This window comes from Gymnoscopelus braueri (genome assembly GCF_963280865.1).
Source record: "Gymnoscopelus braueri genome assembly, chromosome: 2".
Taxonomy (NCBI): domain Eukaryota; kingdom Metazoa; phylum Chordata; class Actinopteri; order Myctophiformes; family Myctophidae; genus Gymnoscopelus; species Gymnoscopelus braueri.
In genome coordinates this window covers 59,806,639-59,816,686 of record NC_137604.1, presented here as the reverse complement: position 1 = coordinate 59,816,686, position 10,048 = coordinate 59,806,639, and positions in this window count along the sequence as shown.

Here is a 10,048-nt window from a genome sequence, read left to right as displayed (position 1 = left end):
CCCTTTGTTTTGCCGTTTTCAAAAAAGTGTTTTCACAGAATCAAACGTTTTATGGTCATGATTCACCAGGACCCTGGATGGCTTGATTCTAGGCTTAAATTAATTGATATAAATATTTTTGGAAATGTCAATGGGAAAAATGCATTGAGTATTTTGCAGTGGAACCCTGAAGGGGCGGGAACTGCGATGCTCTATAGAGTGCTTGTTCAGTAAAAGGGGTCTCCCATGTCTCTCGAGCTCTTTATTAAACAGAATATGCATTTTCAGTAGGCCTACTCTCTCCTTATTGGCTTAAATTTTGTCACCTACCTGAAAATGTACTATATTCTGTTTACTAAAGAGCTGGAGAGACCCCTGTGAGCTGTGACCGAACAAACGCTCTGTAGCAATGATTACTATCCGAATATAGTACTTCAACCTTTTAACAAAAAGAAATACCAAAAGATATCACTTACCCTACCTTTAAGTATATTTTGATGCCAATACTGTGCCGAACTTGTACTTGTAATAGACTATTTCTATACAATTATTGAGAAATAGTATTGATACTTTTACTTAAGTACAAAATGTGAGTACTTCTTCCATCACTGCATATTTCTAATGCTACACTAACACTTGTGATGCCCTCAGCGTTTCAGTATCTAAATGTAGACAATGCTGCCATCTAGTGGAGGTAGAAACACCTTTCTTTTGTCCTTTCTTTCTTAGGCATGGCATCCCATGCCTATAATAATGCATTATAAACATACTTATAATGCATTAGAATCTGCTTTAGACATTGTACAATTATAGTTATAATGACTTATAAGGTCAGGTATTGTAATACGTTATAAATGCTGGACATTCAAAACACTTTTTTTTGTGTATTATAATACTCATAGTTGTATTACATTATAATGTATTATAATCTTTGTGATACAACCTTATAGTGTGAATATAAGTCACTATAAGTGGTCATTGGGTGTTTAAGTAAAGTAAGGTGTAGGCAGATGTAGTTTGTTGCATAGATTTAATGTAGTTTTTTTTCAGTGGTGTAAAGTGACTACTAAAGTAAGTAACTGTACATTTACTCAGGTACTGTACTTAAGTACAATTTTGAGGTATTTGTACTTTACTTGAGTATTTACAATTTACAATACTTTTACTTCTAATCCGCTACATCTCGGATCCAAATATTGTTTTGTATTGTTACTAGTTACTTTGTAGATTTTGATTATTATTACAAAACATGCATTATAACAGTGATTATAATGCATTATAGAATTATTATAATATACACTATTACGACCATGAGAATAATAAAACACCTATGATCCTGACAAAAGAAAATGTCTGTGATTGAACAGCAATTAGTAGTCATTATTATGATACTCGACCTTATATGTCATTATAAAAGGCTTTATATTGTGTTGTGATTGCATTATAAGTACTTATAAATGCTTATGACTGTAATTAATTACACAGTGCTGTAAGCAGATTAAAGCACATTCATATTTGACCATATACGTCATTATGAAAGGCTTTATAATGTGTTATGACTGTTATGAAGCATTTATGAAGTATTTAGGAGTTCATAATCACTATGAATTTAGTACAAAAGGACCCCAATTGAAACAAGCCATTGTGCTTTCTTGGGCTTTTTAATCCTATTTAGTTGACCTTGTATTTGAACTGTACTTTCATGTGCTTTTTTTCTGCAAACTTCTAGACAAAGTATTCGATCAATCAATTCTTACAACTATGATTACACTGTGTTACAAGTAGATTATAGGCAAGGCAAGGCAAGGCAGTTTTATTTGTATAGCACATTTCTTTTATTTCTTTCATTTTTATCCCACAATTTTGTAAACCTTTTTTCACCCGGTGCCAATTTTGCCAAAGTGATCCTGGGCACTACACTCCCCCCACAGCCTAGGGAGCCCAGGGCCAAGCTCATGCCTCCTTAAATGCATGAGAGCCAAACTTCTTATCACCTGACAGGGGGGAGTTTCCCCGGTAGGACGTAGTGCGTGGAAGGAACACGTTATTCCTATGAGTTCCTTTCCCCTCCATCAGGCGCCCCGGCTGTCATGGGGGAGGCAGTATAGAGCATTGGTTCTCAAAGTGGGGTCCGGGGACCCCCAGGGGTCCTTGAGGGAGTTCCAGGGGGTCCCCAGCTAAATGATCGATTAGGAACCAAATGGACCCTTATGGGTCTATAACCCTGAGTGTACAATGAATGAATGAATGAATGAATGAATGAATGAATGAAATTTTTATTTTCGTGTCATGCCACCATTTTGGCCCATCCCATATGGGATTATATGACACATTACACAAAAAGAAAACAAGACATTAACAGTCCATTAACAGTCCTTCCTGTTCATATTACGTCCTTCCTTATAACATACCACTTAAATAAAACATGCGTATAGTACTTATATGAACAAAATAAGAACAAAAAAAAGAAAATCCCATTTTACATATAAATGGCCCTCCTCCTCATTGACCAGGCCTTGTCAAGAAATGAAGCAAATGAAAAAATATCATGTTGAAAGAGACATTTCAGTTTCTCTGAATCCTCCAACCACACAAGTTCATATTTAGGATCTACCTTATTAAAAAGTCTCTGCCTGATAGAGTTGTAGAATGGACAATACAAAACAAAATGCATTTCATTTTCAATTTCATTAAGATCACACAAACCACATAATCTATCCTCCTCAACCGTGCCTACATATCTACCCGTCTCAATATGAAGACCAAGTATGCCAGCCCTGATTTGAGCACATAGGCTTCGTTTCTTTTTTGACAAATGATACAATACATAATTTTCTGTACAATAGACATGCTTTATGTCACAATAAGTACGGAGCTTTGGTTTACACCATATATCCAGAGCCCATCTGTCCTTTATTTGTTGAAAAATAGTTTCTTTTATTACCATAGTCTCTACTTTTTCTTTATTATAAAAATGGTCTTCATACCCTGATCTCAAAAGAATGTCATACATGTCCGTAGCCCATGCGCCCTTGATCAAAATATCCCACTCGAAGACCTTTCTTACAATTCTATTGGTGTTCAGCCCCAGTATTCTATTCCACAAACGTACCATGTGCTCACTCCACCGTACCTCATTGGGTTCCCACCCCATATCTCCCATGATGGCCAGGGTTGGCGTAAATTTGTGTACTCCCAAGAAGTACCGCATAGCTCTATTGTGGACAGCCTCACTTTTAGGATATTGTTTAAATCCCCACACTCCTGCTACGTAATCCAACACTGGACACACACAAGCCTGGTATAGTTTGGAGTAGGTAGAGAAACCCATATCCCTCAGGATCTTTGTTTTAGCTATGACTCCTCCTAGTGCTCTATTTGCTGATTCTGTCAATAAAGTGGTTCCTTTTATAAAATGCATATGCTCATCCAAATAAAAGCCCAGATATTTATAGAACTTTGTATAATTCAACTTTGATCCCCCAAATTGGAATTGGAAGTCACTTGTGCGCATGGCAGGGTTTTTAAAATGCATGATTTCAGTTTTCTTTTCATTTATCAAAAGTCTCCATTTTTTACACCAGTTACTTGCACATGTTAGCATTCTTTGTAAGTCAACTTCTGTCTCTGCTATTAAGATAATGTCGTCAGCATACATTAAAATGCTGACATATTCACTTCCATATTTGACTCCACAATTTAGTGGTTTGATTTGATTAGCTAAATCATTAATAAATACAGCGAACAAGGTAGGGGACAAAGCGTCCCCCTGTTTCACTCCTGATGGTGTGGGAAACCAGTTGGTACAAGCATCATTTACCTTTACACATGCTTGTGGTGCACTATAAAGTGAGCTAATTGCCTGATAAAACTTTCCATCTACACCAGTCTTAATCAATCTATAGGCAAGAAGGTCTCTATTGACAAAATCAAAGGCTTTTTGGAAGTCAATAAAGCACGCGTATGTTGATTTGTTTACCTTCAGTCTATTTCTTACTATGGCACATACTGTATAAATGTGGTCAATACAAGCCCTGGCTTTACGAAAGCCATTCTGCTCCTCTACCAGAAGCTGTTCTTTCTCTAAAAATTCCATCAATCTCTCATTAAGTAAAGATGAATACAATTTATAAACTGTGCTCATCAAACTAATTCCCCTATAATTAAGGGGAACTCTAGGATCATTTTTCTGTGATTTTGGTATGGGGCTTATGATGGACTTAGACCATATTGATGGTATTCTACTGTGTTCAAAACAATTGTAAAACAAATTAAACAAAATTTGGGCAAGCTTAGGTGATTTTAGAATTTCATTTGGTAGGTCTTCTATACCTGTAGCTTTTCCTATTTTAGCTTTGTCAATAACCTTTAGCACTTCCCCCATAGAAATCTCCCTATTAAGGTCCCCATTACTTTGAAATGTTGCTTCTTGCATTTCTTTTTCCCAGTTATTTTTTAATCGACACATTTCCTGAAAGAAATCATCATCAAAGCCTATTGCATCATTTTCAAATAGAGTGGCAAAATCTTTTTCCCATTTAGACAACACTTGTGACGTCTCTCTTATCAGATTTCCCCCTTCTCCCCATACTTCCATTGCTATTAATTTTTTACGTCTTGGTCCTAACTTATTAATTTCACTCCAGAAGTGCTGAGGGCTTGATGATTGGATTTCTTCCAGATACAATAGCTGACCTCTTTGGTATCTCCGTTTAAAGAAACGGTATCTCTTATCAAATGCATGCTGACATTGTCTGAAATTATCTAACAGTTTCTGCCTGTCCCCTATAGCTCCTTTACATCTTAAAAACAATCGTTCTGCACTATGCATAGAGTACCACAGATCCTGCAACTCTTTATTCCAGTATGGTTTGCTTTGCTTAATTCTCTTTGTTTTAGTAGTATATGGCTTGTCCTGGGAGTATTTTCTCATTTCATCATGGACTAATTTACATAGATCACCATACCAACTATCTAACATCTCCTGTGTAGTAAAACAAGCCTGCTGTCTATCCACCAGGTCTATCAATGCTTTGCATCTCATATTAGAACACAAAAAATCATGTGGTAGTTTTCTGCTTACACTTCTTTTATAAGGTTTAAGTTGTTGGTCACTTTCCCTCGCTAAATCTACATCTATCTTAGTTCCATAACCTACTGTAAAATCCATTACTAACAGGGAATGGTCAGGCACTTTACTACGTTCTCCAATGAGATGCATGCAACCAGTACCATTTGATTAGAAGTTATCACTTTGAACAATGTACATGTTTTCAAACACTCATAAGGAGTTGCTATATAATCTACAACTGCTTTTCCTTTTATAGATACTGAGGTGTAGTTGTCATTTAGTGGACATATTCTGCCATTTACAATACACATTTTGGAGTCTTTAAGAAATTCTATCAATGATTCTCCGTGTTTATTTACCCCCTCATCTAGAACAACTCTCATTGGCACATCATCAATTTCCCTCACATAGTCCTCTAGGTTACCAGTTCTACCATTTACATCACCACAAACATAAATGGCATCCACATCGGAATATAAATACATGTGACTCAGTAAATGACCAAAAAAAACGGATGCATCTCTTCCCCATGGGGATGTCTCAGGGGGAAGGTAGCATGAAAAAACAACAAAACAATATTGTGAACTCAAGCTAATAAAATGTAAACCAAGAATTCCATCCACCTCTTTACTGATCACTTTAATTTTATATGAACTTAATAAGTCACATTTAACACAAATACCAAACCCCCTGAACCCCTTGGTGCCTTAACATGCTTTTCTCTATTATTCCCATACCAGACATACCCATCCAAGTCAATAGAAGCCTCTCCCGTTAGATGAGTTTCATTTAATGAGATTATGTCTGGTCGTAGGTGATTTAAAATCACAGTTCTTAACTCACGGTTCTTGTCTGTCCATCCGTTTACATTCCAGTGGATTAAAGAGAGATTTTTGGCATCAATCTGTGTGGTTGTAGACGCGGCTCACTTCTCTCCTTTTTTCTCTGACGTCACGACCCTGCCAACTCCGGAGCGGTCAGGTTCACGTCCACGTTCAGTGTCCCGTCCAAGCCCCCAGAACCCAGTGGTTTCACTGAAGCCAATTGAACATGCTGGCCATTCATGGTAGTGCAGGCGCGTGCAGGCCTGGGGCTTCAACACATGAACGAGGAAACGGTTTCGACCAATGGGCTCGACTCACGAGCATGCGCACGAGCTTGCGCACGGGGCTGCGCGCTTCTGTGACGCAAAACGCGTCACTGTGACGCAAAACGCGTCACAGAAGTGACGCGTTTGGAGCCCCAAATAGGCCTCGCCCACCAAATTTCCAACCCGGAAGAAGGGTTCAAACAGGCACATGCGCTGGGTGAGCAACTCAATGCAAGTGGATGGGAGGAGAATTCGGGTGCCCTCTCTATTATTTTTAACTCTATGGTCCCGTCTCATTACTCGGCCATTCCAGGGTGATGAAGAAGTCCTTTCCCGATGGCATCTCTTCAAGGATAGTTCTGAAGTTGAGATCGATCAGACGTTCAGTGTGTGATTTGGCTGATCTAATATAGACCTTGCCAAATGTCGTGTTGTCCTTAAGCTCCCTTTTTTGTCTCAGCACTGCCACTTTATCTCCAGTTGTGTTCAGTTCCATCTTAATCAGCCCCGGGCCCCGTCCTCTCGGTACCAGCCGTTCCACGGCAACAATCACCGGTACCGGGTCGCACCGCAGCCCCTCAGCCAGCAGCGCGTTCATTCTCTGCATAAGATCCTCACCATCTTCAAACAGCAGGCCCGAGATAACGATGGAAACATCGGGGGCGAATTCTGCACGTTTAACTTTCTTGTTAAAGTTGGCTTCCACCTGGTCGATTCTCGCAATTACGTGCCCGATTTCCATATCCACATTGGCTTGAATCTCGCTTTGTTTTTTTTTGCAGTTCTTCTCTCATGTTGTCTTGGTTCTGCTTTACCAGTGTAACCATCGAGTCACGCAGACTGTTGATTTTACCATCAAGTTGTTTCTCCAGAGAGGAACCCATTTGTTCAATTTTGTCTTTAAATGTCTTCTCCAGCGAGCAGCGTGTCTCGTCCATTTTCTCATTTAGTTTCTTCAGCTCTTCCATGACCGACATATCGTTTAGATCCGTGTCTTTTTTAGCACTTCTGAGCGATATCTTATCACCTCCGTCACTCATATTTAATACTCTTCAATTTGATAACACTTATATCAAATAATGGAACCAAATGGTCCATTTGGTTCCATTTGTACACTCTCAGAGTTACATTAACAGATTTTACAATATAAATTGGGGTCCAAGAGATAGAAATGCCATTAAATGGGGGTCCGTAGCCTAATGCATGTCAAACTGGGGGTCCTTGAAATTAAAATGGTTGAGAATCAACTGCTATATATATATAGAGCCGTAAAAAATCTTCTCTTATGGGGATTCCTGGCATATCTTTTCAAATGGGGGTCCGCGTGCTAATAAGTGTCAATTTGGGGGTCCTTGACATGAAAAAGTTTGAGAACCACTGGTATAGAGACCAGGATTACTGCATGTTTTTGTGAGGGTATTAACTACCCTAGGAGACACGGGGAGAACATGCAAACTCTACACAGAGTAGGTCCTTTCGCCAACCTGTATAGCACATTTCAACAACAAGGCAATTCAATGACATTAGGATGTATAAAACAAAACAATTCACAGATACAGTTACAGTTACAGTGCAGACGAGAAAAGAAAAGAGAAAAAGAAAAGAAGCCCAATCAAAGGTAGCAGCAAACAGAAAGGTCTTTAGGCGTGTTTTAAAAGAAATAAGAGTATAGCAGCAGAACCTGCAGTTTTCTGGGAGTTTGTTCCAGATTATGTGGTGCATAGAAACTAAATGCTGCCTCCCAGTGGTGTAAAGTAGGCTAACTAGATACATTTACTCAAGTACTGTACGTAAGTACAATTTTGAGGTACTTTTACTTTACTGGAGTATTTACAATCTTCAGTACTTTTACTTCTACTCCACTGCAAATATTTAAAACAATTTTGTTACTAGTTACTTTGCAGATATAAAATATTACATTATAAAACATACAATAAACACTTAAGCCATATTTTATACCTAGGCTATTTGAAAATAGCTCTACAAGCTCACAACGCGTCCATTTTAGTACTTTTACTTTTGATACTTTAAGTATTTTGATGCCAATACTTTTGGACTTTTACACAAGTAACATTTTGAACACAGGCCTTTTACTTGTAACAGAGTATTTTCATATTGTGGTATTGCTACGTTTACTTAAGTAAAACATCTGAGTAGCCTACTTCATACTCCACTGCTGCTTCCCCACATTTATTTGTAGTTGTAGGAACAGAAAGCAGACCTTTCCCAGATGACCTGAGAGGTCTGGATGGTTCATGATATCGTGCAAGATCAGAAATTATTTTAGCCCTAAACCAAGTAAGCTTAATAGACCAACAGTATTGTATGAGTGATATGCATTATAATGCATTATAGACATGGAATGCATGGCAAATGTTTCCCTTTTGTTTGTTCTTTCATTCATTCATTCTTTCTTTTGTGTACTTTCTGGAACAGGAGGTATGACCTTAATTCTTCAAGGGTACAGATAGGTAAGAGTAATCTCTTGAACGTAGACCAATGCAAATACTTAAATGCTTCTGCATGTGTGCACGTACGTACGTACGGTAAACTGACACATACTGTACACACACACACACTCTCACACACGCACACACTCACACACACACACACAGTCACACACACACTCTCACACACGCACACACTCACACACACACACACAGTCACACACACACACACACTCTCACACACGCACACACTCACACACACACACACAGTCACACACACACTCTCACACACGCACACACTCACACACACACACACAGTCACACACACACAGACACACACAGACACACACACACACACACACACACACACACACACACACACACACACACACAGATGTTAGTATATGGGCCTGTACTTGAGAGCACACATGCATGCACGCATGCACACAAACACACTCACACACACAGTTGTTAGTATATGGGCCTGCACATGCAGAGCACGCACGCACGCACGCACGCACGCACGCACACACACACACACACACACACACACACACACACACACACCACACACACGCACACACACACACACACACACACACACACACACACACAGTTGTTAGTATATGGGCTTGCACATGAGAGCACACATGCACGCACGCCCACACGCACAAAAACAAACACAAACACATTTTCTTTCTTTATCCATCTCGGTATCATGTTTACCCAGTGATACTAACTATGCACACCACCAGGCCAGACAGTACTGTGAGCACAAAGAATGAGGCCTGTGTATTCTGTCTCATATTAAGAACAATGGAGTACATGAATAAATGTGTCAGGAGGACAGATCCTGTGTGAAAGAAGGATCTGCTGCCCTGCTGGTGCATGGTGGTACAGTAGGCCCATAGCAGTGGTGCATTAGCCTGGTTCCAGCCGAATCTGCCTTTGCAAAATCGCATCGCACTTTAGCCCTCGGCAGATTAGGTCTGGCCCCCCTCCATAGAGATTCCATTTCTCTCCCTCCGCAGTGGTGTGGAGACAACCAGGGCCCAGTATCCAAATGTGGGCGGGCTTATCACCTTATTTGGAGCAATGACGTACAAGGAAGCACTGCTCTGATTAGTTCGCGAACAAGGAAGCACTGCTCTGATTGGTTTAGGTCTAACCAATAGAGTCCGTTTGGATCTTTTTGTAACCGCCCCTTGGAAAAAAATCTATCGTTGATAGGGACCAGACTAATATCCACGCAGTGTGTCGTGTGATATTGTCTGGCCACGCGAGGCTAGTGGTGCATGGGAAAAGTACTCACATTTCTTACTTAAGGTTAGCGTTGTGCAGTGCGGGCTCTGATGGGACTGGCGATGCATGTATTGGCATCAAAATGTATTGGCATCAAAATGTAGGCCTACTTAAAAGTATCAAAAGTAGAAAGTACTCATTATGCAGAATGTCCCATTT